General features: G+C 41.1%; 1 protein-coding gene across 3 annotated transcripts in view; it reads right to left on the reverse strand.

Moving 5' to 3' along the window:
* UVSSA (UV stimulated scaffold protein A) overlaps positions 1-19,077 on the reverse strand; it is a 99,175-nt gene that overhangs the window by 64,167 nt on the left and 15,931 nt on the right. The gene's annotated exons all lie outside the window — the stretch shown is intronic.

A 19,077-nucleotide genomic window follows, 5' to 3' on the forward strand; every position in this document is an offset into this window, starting at 1 on the left:
CTCCTCAATATCTGAACAGAAATATAATATAAGCTCAGGTGATGGATACTGGAATATAAAGCTTTTCCCTTCTAGGCCACAGAATTAAATCCCCACTAAGGTCAGCAGTCACCAAAAGTGGTTACCAGACAACAGGTAAAATATTTGTGTTCTCAGTCTAGTTAGCAGTTGAGAAGAGACCACTTCACAAAAGCCATCATCACAACTGGCATCCTTGTTGGCAGTATCAACTTAGTAGCCAGATCTGAACGGTAATGGAGAGTAAACTACCTTCTCTTATACTACAGGATAGTCCCTCAAAAATAGAAAGCAACAGAGGTTGCTTTTTACAGATTCAGACTAACACGGCTACCCCTCTGATCCTCAAACATAGAGTTAACTGTCACTGCTCATCATATACATATTCTGTGGATAAATGAATTATTTCAAATGAATATTGTCAATCCATCTTTTTAAATTAATTTAAATTTAAATTTAAAATAAAAGATATCCACCCAACTGATAAAGTAGCATTTTTCTAAAATGACAGAATTCCTGAATAGACCCTCCCTTCCAGAATAGTGTTGGTTTTAGTGAAGCCAACTTCCAAATTCATAGGCCACAGTGAAACATTTCCTACTGTATCTGTTCAGAATGTTAGGAATGGGATAGAAAAATGGATGTCTTGTCAATTCTACTGCATGTTCAATGGCAGTAGGTTAAAGCAGTGCTGACTTCTGTAGTTAGTTAGCTAAGTGTACTTAGTCCTTCTCTAGCAGGGAAAAAAAATAATCAGATGCTTCCTTCCTGAGGCCTCTCTTAAAAAATAAGAGCCCAAAACAAGATATAGTGTGCTGGCAGAAATCTAATCACGACTCCACTCTACTTTTGAGCCTATGCCCTACCGTACATCCAATGAGTTAATGTATCTTATTATAATCACCCATCCAGTTACATGCATTGCTCATTTATCCTAAATGCTAGCAAACCACACAAATACAAAAAAACCTGCAACAAAATACTTTGCAAGATATAAAGCCTTTGGTCCTTTTCTCAGTTTTATATTGATTCCTACATTAAGAGGATTTAGAAAATGGAGTCTCCACATTCATAGTTAAACAAGCAATATAATATCTAAAATATATAATGCAATCAGTTTATAAAACTAAATGTATAGGAGTTACTAATTATTTTAGAAAGGAAAGAGAAAAAAAGACAACACGTAAAGAAGCTGTATCTACTTACTCGCTAAAACACTGCTTGCAAACTACAGCTGGGACCATTAAATAAATTTTGTATGGTCTAATTAACTTGGTTTGCAATCTCAATTACTTCTCATCCTAGAAATCACTTGTGCTCTGTTTTATGTGTCTCTGTTTCCCTTTTTAAAAAAAAAATGATGTAAGGCATCCTCAGACAAGTGAACTCTAAACTTCATTTGTCTTTCAGCAGGCTTGATGGCTATGCATTTAAAAACCCATTCTATCTTATAAACTAAAAATTAAATGTACTCAGCTGTGATGGTCGTCATTGCATCTGCTATTTATATGCTAATACTCTCACTGGAAGATCTTGCAAATTATTCCACCATGCCAATATCTCATGTGCATCTAACTCACAGCCAACTACACATTTTTTCTAGAGGTCAGAAGATTTTGGCCAAGGAACTATAATACTTATCACAGTGGAACACGTTTGAAGGTGCAACTTAAAGGAACACATTTTGTATACAGCCACAAGAACAACACAAAATATAATTAAGTAATTGTAAATGAGGGACAGGGATGTTTTGTGTCACAAATACGCAATCATTGGTAACAAAGTAAAAAAACCTTTTTTAAATAACTGACAATGAAACATAATCCTCAAAACATATTTTATTGGGAAAGTCTTTTTTAACTTCATTTCTATCCCCATCCTTTTGTATCCTCTAAAACATGTCGAAACAGAAATATCAATGCTGAAATTTTGTCATATTTCAAAATCATGTTTGATTTTTCTCTGTAGTGCTAGATAAATATAGGCTGTTAGAAAAGCTACATTTCTGAGGGGGGAAAACACACTAAGGTTTGAATACAAATTCAAATGACTGCAAATTGTATCTGAAGCCTAGCCAAACACTGCATTTTGTGCTTATCAGCAAAAGCATCCCTTCTCATTCCTTTTCCATTTGTATTTGCTCAATAGTAAGTAGGCAAATCTGGGCAACTTGATACAAGATTGTTTGGGAATGCCCTTTTCATACTTTTTCGAATTGCTCAAGAGTTGGAAATGGATGTTTAAGGGGATACACTTCAGACCAAGCAGTAAAGCAAAAGGTACAGTGTTGGCGAGTCTTCACATTAAATTGTTAATGTACATCGCAACACAAGTGACTCCATTACAATGTGGTTTTTCTTTCTCTCTCTCTGACGAAGTACAGTAGTCTAAGTGTTTTTCTATCTTATATCCTAGTGATGCATGATTCAGATGAATTAAGCATACATCATTTTCAGATGTTGTACTAGATTATTCATTTACTGTGCAATGTAGGTCAGCAAATGCAGGCGATCAGGAATGTTGGTGGGTGTAACAAAATAGTTATTTTAGGAAAATGCTGTACACGGACAGAGTTCAGTATGTCTTGGGCAGGAGTCATGGAAGTAGTCACTTTTTGAACACTTAATGCTTTAAATGTTGTACATTAGAAAAAAATGGCCAAATTATCACTTGTGTAATCTGAATTTTTCATAAAACTCACATTCAATGGAGTGTGTAATAGTTTCTTACTTAGAGCAACCTAACATCTCAGAATCTAATTAAAAACAGTTACTAATCTTTCAGTAACAGTTGTTCTTCGAGATGTGTTCCACACACCCATTCCAATGTAGGTGTGTGCATGCCCCGAGCACAGTTGCCGGAAATGTTTCCCTCAATGGTATCCGTCGGGTCAGCTCTGGTGCAGGGCGTCCATAGTGCCTGTATAAAGGGCCTCGCCAACCCTGTGCCCCCTCAGTTCCTTCTTTCCAGCCAACTACCATAAGAGGGGTAGGAGGGCGGATTTTGGAATGGACACATGCAACACATCTGTAATAAATGAAGGGGGTGGGGGTGGCTCCCTTTTATGGACACCCAGCCAGCCAGCACCTATAAAATCCCTCTTAGTAGCTGTTCTCTAATTGCTCTACCTGTAAAGGGTTAAAAAGTCTCATTGCTATGCATAGGTAAAAAGAAGTGAGTGGGCACCTGACCAAAAGAGCCAATGGGAAGGCTAGAACTTTTTAAAATTGAAACAAGACTCCCCTTTTGTCTGTCTGTGGTTGTTCTCCTGGGGGAGAGGCGGAGACAGCAGTTATGCTGTGAGAAGCTTGGGCAAGGTATGAAAAAACCATCAGTATCATACCTAGAAACTACTCATTTAAAACCCCAAATATGTAAGTAGATCAGGAAATGTCTAGGAAGACACAATTAGGTTTACTCCTTTTATTTCTTTATGGCTTATGGATTCCTCTGTGCTAACCCCAGGTGCTTTTGTTTTGCTTGTAACCTTTAAAATGGACCTCAAAAAAGTTATTCTTGGTGCTTAATCCTTGTAGTAGCTTTTTTAAAAAAATCTAGCAATAGCTTAAGTTCTCAGATGTATTTTCTTTTTATTTATTAATTAAATTTACCTTTTTTAAGAACTGAATTGGATTTGTGTGTCTTAAGAGGTTTGTGCACATGTTGTTTAATTAGCTGGTGGCAAAAGCTGATTTCCTTTTTCTTTCTCAGCTCTTCCCCGGGGGAGGGGGTGAAAGGGCTTGAGGGTACCCCACAGGAAGGTATTCCCAAGTGCGCCTTCCTGGGCACTTAAAGGGGTTCTGCACTTGGGTGGTGGCAGCATCTACCAGTCCAAGGTCAGCGAAAAGCTGTAACCTTGCGAGTTTAATACAAGCCTGGAGTGGCCGGTGTTAATTTTTAGTATTCTTGCGGGCCCCCACCTTCTGCACTTGAAGTGTCAGAGTGGGGAATTAGCCTTGACAACATCTCGTAGAACAACCATTACGGAAAGGTTACTAACCATTTTTTCTTCGTCGAGTACTTGCACATGTCCATTCCAATGTAGGTGACTCCCAAGCAGTTGTATAGGTGGTGTGCTCAGAATTCACTGACATGCTGACTGCAACACAGCTTGGCCAAATCCAGCATTGTCCCTGGCTGCTGAGTGATGGCATAGTGAAAAGAAAATATGTGCACCAACAACCAAGTTGCTGCTCTACAAATGTCCTGAATAGGAACCTGTGCTAGAATTGTCACTGAAGAAACTTGTGTCCTTATGGAACCAACAGGCAGGATAGGCAGGGGTGGAACACCCGCCAGTTCATAACACATGCGGATACATGACGTGATCCACGATGAAATTCTCTGAGCCGAGATCGGGAGACCTTTCATCCTGTCTGCAACTACTATAAACAGCTGGGTGTATTTTGGTCTGGTCCTTTCTATGTAGAAAGCTAGTACATAACTAACATTTGAGTGAAGTCTCTGCTTCTCCCCGTTTGCATGAGGCTTCACGGTAGGAAGATAGCTTAATTGATATGAAACTAGGAGACTACCTTTGGAAGGAAAGCCAGGTTAGGATGCAACTGAACCTTATCTTTAAAGAACACGGTGTATGGCGGCTCCGAAGTGAGGACACGGAGCTCCGAGACCCTTCTGGCCAAAGTAATGGCAACTAAGAAGGTATAACAGGGAGCATGTTACCAGCGGCTCGAACGGGGGCGGGGGAGGGAAAGAGGGCTGTAAGCCTTGATAAGACCAGGTTGATATCCCAGGGAGACAGGTTCTCGCTCCTGGGGTACAACTTCTCTAGGCCCTTAAGGAAATGGATAGATGTATCATTTGAAAAAATGGATCAGCCGTCTACCCAAGGACGAAAAGCCGAGATGGAAGCCAGGTGAACTTTAACTGATGAAATAGATAGGCCCTGCTGTTTCAAGTACAGCAGGTACTCTAGAATGAATGGCAGCGACGATCGCGTAGGCAAGACACACCGCTGGGATGACCATAGATTCTAGGACTGGAAGGGACCTCGAGAGGTCATCGAGTCCAGTCCCCTGCCCGCATGGCAGGACCAAATACTATCTAGACCATCCCTGATAGACATTTATCTAACCAGATGGAGAACCGCTTCCATTTTGCAAGATATGTGGCCCTGGTGGAGGACTTTCTTCTTCCTAACAGAATCTCACAGACCTGCTTTGAGCAGGCTAGTTCTCTGGGGTTCACCCACTGAGCTTCTAGGCACACAGGTGGAAGGAGCTGAGATTCGGGTGAGCTTCTAGGCTTTCCAGTATCATGCAGCACTGGTTAAGTAGCCCTGTTTGTTTTAGCAACACTGGACCTAATTTTCAAGGCCCCAAAGTCTTTTTAAAAAGTTGATATAAGGTTTTTAATATTTATTCTCATTCCTTTGTTATTCAGAGGAAACTTAGCTCTGCAGACTGAGAAAAAGGAAAAAAAACCTTACCGCGTTATATCCGAATTCGTGTTATATCGGGTCGCGTTATATCGGGGTAGAGATGTAATAACTATTTTACTTTGGTGTTCCTATATATACACACTTATTTAAAGTATTAGTTTTTAATGATAACTTCTCTTACTGCTATTAAAAGCCTGCATAATTTTCTCTTTTTAATTTCTGTAAATATGCACGTGGCTAATTATCAATACTGATCTCTGTAAATACATTTTATGCACATTATCATCCTACCTTTCAGGGAGAACTTTATTTAAAATAACAGCAATAGCATACCAAAGAAGTGGGGAGGAAATCACATATACTACCTTTGGAGCACACTACTCAATATTAAGGAAGGAATCCAGAGAGATGACACCTTAGCCCTGGTAAACTTAAATACTTAAGGGTTAACTCAGTGGCAGAGAGAACCTACTTTACTTTACACTCTATTAAAAAGATCCACCAAATTGCATTGTGTGGCTGGCTGATGAGACAGGAATCAGAGGTCATCACAGTTGCAACTTGTAAGAATTCATTATTAGATTTGCATGACAAGATTTTTTTTAAAATAAACTTAACAGCAGGCAGACAGAATTATATCCAATACAAGGCATAATATATACTCATAACAATATCCAGATCTGAACGAGAAAAATATGAAACTACCCAAATAAGACTAGAAAAGGAAGCCCTGTTTAGAGGACTACACAGTTTTACATCACTTTTATTTTTAAGTATCAGTTATGCCAAGAGAAAAATGGTCTTTTTGAAAACTGATGAAGAAAAAATATGAAGACCTTGGATATATAAATCCAAAGGTTAAAACTGAGGGGGAAAGGAATTCATGTTTTTATATAGGAACTATCTACTGTTAAAGATTTTTTTCTGTTTCCGGTTTTGGAATTACAGAGGACCTGGGTAGGTATTCTGTCTATTATATATTTGTCCAAAAAAATATAATATAATGCATATTTTACATTATATTTATTTAATCCAAACCACACAATATGTTAATGACGCAGATAACTTGTTAGAGGATGAAACATTTTATTTATAATTCTATTTATATTGTGTGCCTATTAAATATTTCTTAATTTCCATTAAAATTTTCAAGACACATACTATCCCACAGAATACAAAAATTAAAAGCCTGCCCATCCAACCCACATCTCAGGAAAAGCCTACATAAATATAGAGGCCTTCAGACAAACATCAGAGCTTTCTCTCTTGTGCTAAGGGGAGGGGAAGGAATCCCAAAACCTTCCAATGAAAATGTCCTGCCCAGGGACTGCATTTTGTACTACTGAATTTCATCCCATTTCTTGTACTCCAGTCTACAAGGTTATCCAGATCTTCCTGTGTAGTGTTCCAATCCTCCTCTGTATTGGTGATGCCTCCCAAGTTCGTAGAATCAACAAATTTAATCAGCACACCTCTAAAACAGGACTAGTAGAAGACAATATGTGGCTGGGAAGAATTTACTGGTGGGGATTGTTAGAGGAGCCTTGTCAAGGATACTCCAAGAGGGACCTCTTATCTGCTATTTCCTTCATTATTTGTTCCATTTGACCTTAATAAGTGTCTCTCTCTCTCACACACACACACACACACACACACACACACACACACACACACACACACACCTACCTCTAAGTGGAGGGGGGAAATACAGAAATTACTGAGTGAAGTTCTATGGCTGCGTGATGCAGGATGTCAGACTAGAGTATCACAGTGGTTCCTTTCAGGCATTAAAATCTACTAAACCTGTATGATTTTAGAAGAGAATTCCGCTGTCTAGGGAAAGAGCCACAAGGCCCTTTTGGTTACCTTATTAGAGGTCATGTTCTCAGTTGTCAGAGGAGATGCACTATTTTAAAAGGCTTTTCCCAGATGGCAAAGGGTTTAACAGTTTGATACCTTTGGAGAGATGCAGAAGTCCTGTTGTCAACTTTGCTAAAGACATTGCAGTATATAAGGAGTGGAAATGTCTATCTGACAAAGAGTTGTCAAAATTATTTTGTGTCCTCCAGAGCACCACCCCTTATCATTTTTGACCAGCGACATCTACAAGATGCCATAAATGGAAAATACTTCACCCTGTCTATTCTTTTTCTGCATAATGACAACAACATAAGGTGGATGCTTTGCTGGGATTAGCATAAGGCACTTAGATAAATATTCCAAATGCCTTAATTTTATTTTCCCATGGTACAGAGTATGTCCCCAAAGTACTGTAGCATAGATAAGACTTTACATTGTTGTAAGGCCAAACTAGACAACACAAAATGAAAATTGGAAGCAGCAATCAGTTTTTCCCTCAGTTATTTTTGTATCATATACACTAATTTCTTCTACATCAGGGGAACATGTTTCCAAATGGTAGTCGCCAACACACTTGACACAGGGTGTTAAGGGCAGTGAACTTGAAAAGAAAAGCAGACTTTAACAAATTGAAAGAACAGATAGGTAAGGTTCCATTGGAAGAAAACCTAAAGGGGGGGAAAAAGGAGTTCAAGAGAGCTGGCATTTCTCAAAGAGCCAATTTTGAAGGCACAACAGCAAACTATCCTGACACAGAAGAAAGATAGGAAGAATAGCGAGAGGCCAATATGGCTCCATCAGGAGTACTTTAATTACCTGAAAATCAAAAAGAGAAAAACATGTACAAATTGCTAAGGATGAGTACAAAAGAATAGGGCAAGGATACTGGGACAAAATCAGAAAGGCTAAGGCACAAAATGAGTTACATCTGGCAAGGAAAGAAAAAGCAATAAGAAGAGGTTCTATAAATACAGTAACTCCTCACTTAAAGTCGTCCCGCTTAACGTTGTTACGTTGCTGATCAATTAGGGAACATGCTCATTTAAAGTTGTGCTATGCTCCATTCTTATGTTGTTTGGCTGCCTGCTTTCTCCACAGCTGGCAGCCTCCCTATGCCCCCCCTCCCCCCAGTGCCTCTTGCCGCTGGCAGACCCCGCGGATCAGCGCCTTCCCCCTCCTCCCCCTGCCTCCTGCCCGCGGCAATCAGCTGGCTTGCGGCGTTTTGGAGGCAGGAGGGAGGGGGGAGGAGCGAGGGCTCAGCGCGCCTCTCCCCACCCTCCCCTACCTCCTGAATGCAGCAATCAGCTGGCTTGCAGCGTTTAGAAGGGAGGGGAGGGGAGGGAGGAGGACGCAGCGTGCAAAGTAAAGGGGGAGGAGGTGGGGGGGGAGAAGAGGCAGGTCAATGGTGGGGGTTTGGGGGAAAGGGAGGAGTGGGAAGGCTGAGGGTTGAGCCCCCCGCCCCTGGTGCTTGCAGAGTAGGGGAAGCTGCCCTGGAACCTAACCCCCTCATTTAATTAATTCTTATGGGGAAATTGGATTCTCTTAACATCATTTCACGTAGTCACATTTTTCAGGAACATAACTACAAAGTTAAATGAGGAGTTACCGTACATTAAGATCGAGAGAAAAAGACAAAGGACGGTCTAGGTCTACTACATAGCAGGGAAGAAGAGCTAATAGAAGACATCAAGAAGGATTAATGGTTATTTTACTTTAACTGTGACCAGATGCTTAAAACAATTAATAGTTACAACAAGGGGGAAGGAACACAGCTCAGAACAGGGAAATAACAGGTTACAGAATATTTAGCTTAGTTAGATGTAGTCAAATTGGCAGAGCCTGATGAAATTCATCCTAGGTTACTTAAGGAACTAACTGAAGCAATCTCGGAACCCTGAGCAATTATCTTCAAGAACTCTGTGGATGGGTCAGACCGCAGAGGTCTGGAGAAGGGCAAGCATAGTAGAACCTCCAAGTTATGAACACCAGAGTTATGAACTGACCAGTCAACCATACATCTCATTTGGAACCAGAAGTACACAATCAAGCAGCAGCAGAGACAAAAAACAAAACAAAAACAAAAAATACAGTACAATACTGTGTTAAATGTAAACTACTAAAAAAATTAAGGGGAAGTTTATAAAAAAAAGATTTAACAAGGTAAGGAAACTGTTTCTGTGCATGTTTCATTTAAATTAAGATGGTTAAAAGCAGCATTTTTCTTCTTCATGGTAAAGTTTCAAAGCTGTATTATGTCAATGTTCAGTTGTAAACATTTGAAAAAACAACCATAACATTTTGTTCATTGTTACGTACAACCTCCATTCCCCAGACGTTCCTAACTCTGAGGTTCTACTGTACCTATGTTTAAAAGGGGGAACAAAGAGGACTCAGGGAATTATAGACCAATCAACCTAACTTCAATACCTGGAAAGATACTGGAACAAATTATTAAGCAATCAATCTGTAAGCACCAAGAGGATAATGGGGTTATTAAGGAATAGCTAGCATACACTTGTCAAGAACAAATCATGCCAATTCAACCTAATTTCCTTTTTTGATAGGGTTACTGGCTAACTGGCTTAGTGGCAGTAGAAGTGTTATATTTTTATTTTAGTAAGTTTCATATGACACGCAGCATACTAAGGAAATGTTGTCTTTATTGTGTAGAGGTGCAGGCTGCCCTGGGGCTACAGCGGGGAGACAGAACTCCCCCCCAGCTCTCTCCCCCCAAAGCAGCACCTGGGCTGGAGGGAAGAAGCGTCTCTCCCCGCCGTGGCAGCTCCAGGGCGGGCTGGGTTGCCTCTCCCCAGGCCGTGGCAGGTGCTGGCTGGGCTGGGTAGAGGGCAGGGTGCCTCTCCCCCGGCCGTGGCAGGTCTGTCCACAGTCCGGAACGCCAGTGATGGTCCGTGGCTTTGGGCCATTATAAACCCAGTACTGTCCGGGGGGGCGGGGAGGGGGTGAGGTCCCTCTCCCCACCGCAGCAGGTCCGGCAGCTTAGAGGGAACTTAGGTTACAAGTCACAAGTAATTTTGAGGACAGAAGTAGAATTCAAAATGACCTTGTAATGTAAGAGGAAGGAAAAATTCAAATGCACAACTACAAAATAGGGACTAACTGGCTAGGCAGTAGTACTGCAGAAAAGGACGTGGGAGTTATTAGTGGATCATACATAGAATAACAGCGAACAATGTGATGCAGTTTCAAAAAAGGCTATCATTCTGAGGTGTATTAACAGGGATGATCAGGTTGCAGATTTGAAAATGTTCAATATAGGAACGTTAGACAGAAAAGCTGCAGACGTTGCTTGGAACTTAGTTTAATGGCCCAGCACTCTATCCAGAGATTCATGTTAGCCAACTGGTAACACAGGCCAATACAGCTGGATATCCATTAACTAAATCCTTTACATGAAAGCAGGACTGCCCTTCATTCTGTCTGTAAATACAATAAACAATGGAGATGAAGACCTGAAAGTTTAGTTCATTCCAGATAAAATGCTAAAGCTCTTCTAACACCCAGAGCATGCAATATCTCCTCCCCTTATTACCACGAAGCTTTGGGATGAAAGTTGGTAAGAAAATTGCTTTGTTAACATGAAAAGTGGAGACCCCCTTCGTAAGAAAACTTGCATAAGGACGAAGGTAGACTTTGTCCACGTAGAAACCATATAAGGAGGATCTGATATGAGAGTCCTCAACTTCCCGACTTTCCTGGCTGTTGTAACGGCTACTAAAAATGCCATCTTCATTGATAGGTGCAACAGCATATTGCTAGAGGCTCAATGAGGAGGACCCATCAGCTTTGTTAAGACTAGATTCAGGCTCCAGGCTGGAATAGAGTTCTGTACCTGCAGAAACAGTTCTGTCCAAACCCTTTAAAAATCTTACAGCCACTGGGCCGGAAAAAGAACTCTAGTTTCCCATCATCTGGGAGCTTGTCTTTGAACTCTGAAACTGTATCCCACAGGGTGAAATCATAGTGCCCCAGCAAAACTTGCTGGTTTGCAATACAAAGCTGTAACCTGCCTGTGGAACAAAGCTTCCTCCTAAATAAGTCCAGCTTCTCAATTTCTTTATTCTTTGGGGTTGATGTATGGTAACCCTCACCCCTCTCTCTGTGGCTGCTGACCCCCTGGGGTCGAATGCTCGAACCCCTGAGAGGGACCATAGTATCTCATCTCCACTCTTTTTGCAGTCATTGGCAAGGAAACGGGGTCTGCCAAAGAATCTTGGTAGGCTACAAAATAGCATCATTAGTAAGCAGAGGAATTCTAGCCTGGGCCATAGACGCCAAGATGACCATCAGCTTGTGGATGTCCAGGGCCATAGCCATCCTCCTCAATAACTTGTGATGCATCTTATCGTCAGAAAGCAGAAAACAGGTTCTGCCACAATTGCCTCATCAGAGGATGAGGAAGAGGATACCAATGGTACCAGGGTCTGGCCCAGTTCCCTCTCCTCTCCGATACTTGTGAGAGGGGTCCTGAATCTTCAGTGATGGGCTCAGTACCAATGCTAGGGTGTTTGCAGTGTCAATGCTCCTGACAACCAGCAGATTAAGCCAGCTGATGTTGATGTGGGGATGCTCTCGATTAAGAGGGGAACCCCATATGTTTCAAATGGGCCACTGGTACAGCCCTGGTCCACAATTGTGCAAGGCCTAAGAGTTCTTTCAGTAAGCCCCTTGTTGATACAGAGGCTAAAACCAGGCAGGCAGATGGTATATTCCTGGTGATCAGCTTGGCTGGGGGACACAGGATTTCACTTCAGAGTTTGATGAAGAATCCTCTTCTTGCGACCATGGTGGGGCCATACCCGTCAGTATCAGGAAGGAAATGTCAGACTCTGAAGAAAGGGGAGCCAGGGAGATCATCTGTGGCTTTGCCCTAGACGGTACCTTCTTAAATGATATCATGATAGCCCAATCAGCTGGACCTGCCTGGTGGGGAGGTGAAGCCGATAAAGTTAATATCTTGGGCACCAGTGCCAAGCAAGACTCCTGAACTGCCAGTGACGGTGGTACCCAGAGGTTCAACACTTCTTTTCCAGCCTCATATGTCTCAGACGTAGACAGTACCAGGAAAGCACTCTGTAGTACCGGGATGTGAGGTGATCCCGAAGATGGTACTTCAGGAGGCCCATTGAGACTAGCTGTGGTGGGGTCTGGAGTCACTGAACTCCTCTGCTTAGAGGTGTGCTCTGAGGAGTGCCTCCTCTTTGAGCTTCCACCTGAGTCCGCTCAACCTCTTTGCTTCCTCTGATGGTCCTGGGACCGAGTCTGATTTACAGTGCCTCTTCTTTAGTACCAGTGATGCTGATCTACCTCTCAGTACTGGTAATGCTGGAGATGCTCGGTACCTGGACCAAGGTAGATGGTTCAGACAGAGGACACAGCACTGATTCCAGCAGCAGATATTTCAATCTGGCTGTCCTGGATTTTTTTTTGGAACTGGGCTTAAAGCCCTTACAAATACTACATTTAACACTCATTGAAGCATCCTCCAAGCACTTAAGGCAGCTGGGATGAGGGTCACTGTTAGGCATTGCCTTCCACAAGAGTGGAAGGGCTTGAAACCCAGAGAACATGGCATATCTCCGGTACCAGGGCCAGTACCAAGGCTGGATGCCAGATGCACACACTATACTAACTAAATACTAAACTACACTAACTATACAGACTATAATGGGCACTATTTACACACTTGACTAAAGGTTTGCGGAAGCAAGGAAAGGGAGCTCCAATAACAGTCACAGGCGGTAGGAAGGGGCTGAGTACAGTTGGGGGCAACTGCACCCTTTATACCTACGTGCTGTGTGTGAGGCACCAGAGGGCACTTGTCAGAGTTTGTCTCCTTAGCGGTACCATTCAGCGTGGCACAACTGTGCACTGGTACACACACATCCCAACACTGGAATGGATATGTGCAATCACTCAAAGAAGAACTGGGCATGAAGAAAAGAAGGCTGAGTGGGTCTTCTGTTAAGGGGGGTTACGAAAAGGACGGTGATTAGCTGTTCTACACATCCAGTGCAGGTAGGACAAGAAGTAATCAGCTCAACCTGCAGCAAGGAAGATTTAGGTTACATATTAGGAAAAATTTTCTAACTATAAGGATCGTTAAGTACTGGAATAGGTTACCAAGGAAGATTGTGGGATCCCCAACTTTGGAGGTTTTTATGAACAGGTATACTTGGTCCTTCCTCAGCATAGCAGGATGGACTAGGTGACCTCTCAAAGCCCCGGCCAGCCCTGCATTTCTATGATTCTATCTCATCTACACTGCAATAAAGAGTTATGCTGAAATCTACAATGTAGTAATCCCCAACCCACATCCAAACAGTAGAAATTACTAAAGAGTTAGAACTTTATTCAAAAGTAAGATTATTTGAGGAACAGTGTCTTAATGAAACAATTAAAAAGCATTTAGACTGGTTAAACGTGAATGTTTAACAAGACAAAATAAAACACATGTTCTAGAATTGCTGAACACACAACCTCATGGGAGGTAAGGGTGTTCAGTCTTTAACAAGCAATTAGAAGACTTTTGGCATAACTCCACCTATCCAATTTTATTGCAGCAAACTCAAATCACCCCAAAAGCTTGCCAATTGTATGGGTTTACCAAATTCTCTCTGTCATTCAAATCTACATTATTCTGCTGCATTAAAACACAGCCAGTTTATTAATATTAGTGCATTCTAAATGCCTTGGTCATCTGTTATTTTTAAGTGATTTACCATCAATAGTCCCCTCTTCCCCTTATTGCAGGCTCCACCACAACATATTGTAAACAAACCAGATGTAGTTGTGTTCCCTCTTTCACAAATAAAATCATAGTCCAGTCAACTATTTCAGGGTAAAAATCATAACAGCACAAACAACTGCTTAGTCCATTTTAGGAAGACATTTTAAGACAAGCCAAAACACAGTTTTAAATTAAGCTCTAAACTAAAAAAAAAACACACACAAGGGGATGCAGAAGAAAACAAATATTTTGGCCTGTACAGCATACATAATGGAGGTAGAGTAACGGCAAATTTCCTGGCTCTTGTTTCAAACACTCATTTTAGTCTAGTTTGACATATGTACATTTCTTACATTTTGAAATATAATTATAGATACATGTGAAAAAAATTAAGACGTCATCAGAACATGCTATGCTGTTCAATAGAGATGTTATTAAAATGTTAAGTATTATCATTAGTCTCTATGGAAATGCTGTAGATGTGCATCATACTTGTGCATGATTTTTAAGATGCAATATATATGGATTTTTCTTTTATAACTTTTAAAAATGCAAAGCAATTCAGGTATAAACATCTGCAAAATCTGGCATTTTAAGAAAAAATATCTTAAAAATCCAAACATCTGTTTTAAAATAAATAAATAAAGGAACAAAAGACATGCATACCAACAAGATAAAAATAAAAACAAATTATTCCCTGTTTGGAAATATTTTAGCAAAGTTCCAGCCATAAGCAATTTATGCTTAAAACAGCATTAAACCTCTAAAAATAGGTGTTTCTATTATAAATACCAATCTCAGCCAATAACTAGAACTGTGACACTACAATAATTCACCTAAATAGAGCGGAGAACTAACTTATTACAGTAGATCTGACATAGTACTGCTGTAATAAGTTTACATGAAAACATGTACACACTAAGACATGACCTGCTCTAGATAAAGGAAGTGCAAAAGAAAATGTCCAGCATGCAGTATGCACTCCCTCTACTGGGCACTGAGATTATTCTGAACAGTCTTAACAAAAAGAGAGAAAATAATGCAACATGTTCTGTCATGCAAGTGCTTTCCTCTTACCCCCTCCCTCATTTCAATCATAATTTAGATTCTCACACAGAGTGCTTTAAAACTCTCATATACACTTTCAAAATATGACACTCTTCTTAAGGGATGTAAACATCTAACTCAGTCCCAGAATAATCGCTGATGATATGAATTTAACTATGGTGTAAGCACACAAGGACTTTCACTAACAGAAGAGTACCAATGGTAATCCTTGTGTTTGGTTATCCTTGACTAATGTGGTCAGGCTGCCCATCCTTCAACCCCCAATTTAAACAATAGAAGTTCTTACAGAATGAGAAATATGACGATGGCTATTTAATGTCTGCCAGAGGGGCTTGAATCTGGACAGCCAGGATATACGGCTAATGCAATAATATTTATAAAGGCAACACCAAGGGGGGCAGACGGCTGGCTCTGGACAGTCAAAGGATACAGGCAACATTTGTAGTTCTTTTCCTTCTCCTCCCATGGCTCTAGCTGAAGGTAGGGACAGAAGGTAAATCTGTGCAAATAACTATAACCATAGGGACCAGCACTTAAAGAACTTTCCCAACCCTCTCACCAGGTTTCCAGCTACAGAGCTTAAAAAAAACACCACCACATTTTCTCAAACACGCACCCTGAGCAGTATGAAACTGCATGACGACTGGAGGTAGGAGGGAGGCTAGGGAGCAGAAAGCAAATAGGAAAACAGATGAAAAACAGAAAGATCAGAGATGGCATACGTATATATAAGTAGGGCCCTACCAAATTCACGGTCAATTTTGGTCAATTTCATGGTCACAGGATTTTAAAAATCGTAATGTTAATGATTTCAGATATTTAAATCTGAAATTTCACAGAGTTGTAATTATAGGGATCCTGACCCAAAAAGTAGGGGGGGTTGCGGTACTGCTACCCTTATTTCTGCGCTGCTACTGGCAGCGGCACGGCTTCAGAGCTGGGCAATTGGAGAGCAGTGACTGCTGACCGGAAGCCCAGCTCTAAAGGCAGAGCCACCGCCAGCAGCAGCGCAGAAGTAAGGGTGGCATGGTATGGTATTGCCACCTTTACTTCTGCGCTGCTGCCTGCAGAACTGAGCCCTCAGTCAGCAACTGCCACTCTCCAGCTGCCCAGCTCTGAAAGCAGCAGCGCAGAGGCAAGGGTGGCATGGTATGGTATTGCCACCCTTACTTCTGTGCTGCTGCTGGCGGGGCGCTGCCTTCAGTGCTGGGCGCCTGGCCAACAGCCACCGCTCTCTGGCCGCCCAGCTCTGAAGGCAGCGCAAAATAAACTTGCAACCCCCCCTACAACTCCCTTTTGGGACAGGACCCCCAATTTCAGAAATGCTGGTCTCCCCCATGAAATCTATACAGTATAGGGTAAAAGCACACAAAAGACCAGATTTCATGGGGGAAGCTCAATTTCACAGTCCGTGACACATTTTTCATGGCCATGAATATGGTAAGGTCCTATATATGAGAAAGAACTGAAAAAACAAAAGGGTGGCAACTGTGGACTGGTTCAAGGGGATAGCAGGGAGAAAGCAGAGATGCCCATTGATTGCAAGGAAGATACAATAGTGCCACCCCACACTTTCAAAAATGACAAGGCAGGGCCCAACAAATCATGAAATTAGCTTTAAAAAATGTGAGATTTAAAAATAATAAACACTGGATTCTTTTTATTTGCCTTCTGGGTTCTGAGCCTTTAGGATGCATTTTGGACTTGCAACCAGGAGGGCTAAAAACTTGCCTAAAAAAATGAAAGCTGATTACTTAAGTAATCACTTGCCTCCGGGAGCTGGGGCTTTAAGAAAAAACACCAAGTATCATCAGATTCAAGATAAAAATCACAAGAGTTTGCAACACTGGAGATACCACACAAAATATATAAAGGCTGATAACTACTACTCTAGATGCTATGTTCACCAAGAGTAGAAAAAAATATTTAAAAAGATAATTCTTCAAAGAATCAGGAAGGCTAGTACCAACTCCCTCATTCAAACAGTTAAGGATCAATTCCATTAACATCTTGACCATAGATCTAGCAAAGTACACCTATATCCCTAGCAAAGGGATACTCGTAAATTCCTTCCAAGTGCAGACTACAAAGAAGTATGAGTGACTGCTCTCATCTTTTATGCAAAGGCGTGGATAGCTAAGACTACAAACCCATTTTGATATGAGGAGCCAGGCTGCAATGCTTGATAGAGCCTCCATTCTTGCTGGTCTATTAAAGAATAGAGTAACTGCATAAAAATAGTGCTAATCCTCCGATGTTGCCACTGCAGCAGTCATGGATGCAAATTTTGTAAGTCCCTAACCTTCTGTTTTACATTTTGCCACTTTGGTGTTGCCACTAAAATAAAATATGCTCTCCCTGAAAGATACAGACATGACTTTAATAGGGAGTCTTGACAACACTTAAGGAGATGAGCAGATATGCAAACAATTCTCCTGTACCTAGTGTGATAATCTTCATCTAGCACAATTTACTTTGCAGATTGCAATTGCTCCCTGGTACATAACAATGACTTGATATCAATTGTCATAACATACAGCTTATGTCAGATCTACAGCAGACGGAAACTTACAAGTGATCTTTTCCACAGTAACCATGCTATTTAGTTCATTTCTTCTCTCCAGTTCTTGCATGGTCTCTCCTCCCTCTTATTTCTGCACAGGGTGCATATCTACACCCCCTGCTATGCCATTCTGCAGACTCAGTGTGCTAGCAGTTATATGTAAAATCTGCTAATGTCCTGATCTTTGCAGTGATGCTCAGCGATCAGAATATCAGTACATTTCTCTTATCTCCAGGCATACAGAGGACACCACCAAAAGACAGCAAGACTTTGTTATAGTAAGAACTAAGGCTCCAACTTTACAAAGATTTACACATGGGCTGATGTTCATGACCTTGAGTAGTGCCAATGGAAGTACTCACAGCGTATGAAGTTAAGTATGGGCGTAAGTCCTCGCAAGATCAGGGCACAACATTCTTTTTTGATAGGCCTTGCTGCTTGCTGGACCATTGGACTTGGATTTTTAATTGTTGTCAATTTCCGTCTAAAAGTAAGTTTCAACTAAACAATCCACCACATGAAGAGAAACCAAAGGCTTTTTATGAAAATGCTTCTGCAGCTCATTATGCTCCTCATTCACAGCTTAAATTTAAGAAGCTCAGCACTAGTTAAGAAAAAGTTTGGGCATTTCGCCATGAAAGAAATGGAAGAATTACTGTTCATTTATTTTCCAATATCTCTTAACAGGTTCCACACTTCAAATTCTATTAAGTTGTCAAATAATATTGTGTTCAAAATAAGCGAATTATTAAATATTTCCCTTTTCCTAGCTGTATGCTCTGCAAGGTTTGACTCGGACACCAAACAATGGTGAACAAGAATGGTAACAGCACTATTTTCCACTACTCATAGAATGAAGGCTTGAATGTCTTTCAAATCTTACAAAAAAGGCAGTAACCAATATTCTGGGCAGAGGGCCAGCATGTGCAGCCTTTCCCATAAAAATGACAACAGGGATGGCAGCAACTATGCTGATTCCTCCATAGCTGGTTATGTGCACATCCCATTGAAGGGAAAGCAGTGGTAAGAGAGTCTTCTGGAATATTACCGTTCATTCAGTGTTGGCGTTTGTAGCTGGAGTAGTATACATAGCCAGGACCCTTCTGTACCAGGGAGATGTGCTGAGACCGAGAAATTCAAAAATCCCAATCTGGCCTTGTCTATACAGCCAAACAGAGCTTAACAACAGTTGATGAACTTCACTGTGGCTGAATCAGACTAACAATTTAGTCTAGCCTGCCGTGACAGATAGAAACTGTATTATAACCCAGTTAAAAGCCATGTTTTACTCCTGGACACACTGACCTAAAATAATTAGTTTTTTAAAAATATAGTTTGGCCATTTATACCTAACAAGCACTATTTGACCACAAACAAGTTTAAAAATTCTTAGTAAACTCTGTTGTTTTAGATGTATAG

This window comes from Terrapene carolina, unplaced genomic scaffold (genome assembly GCF_002925995.2).
Source record: "Terrapene carolina triunguis isolate 2854851 unplaced genomic scaffold, T_m_triunguis-2.0 Scaffold66, whole genome shotgun sequence".
NCBI lineage: Eukaryota > Metazoa > Chordata > Testudines > Emydidae > Terrapene > Terrapene triunguis.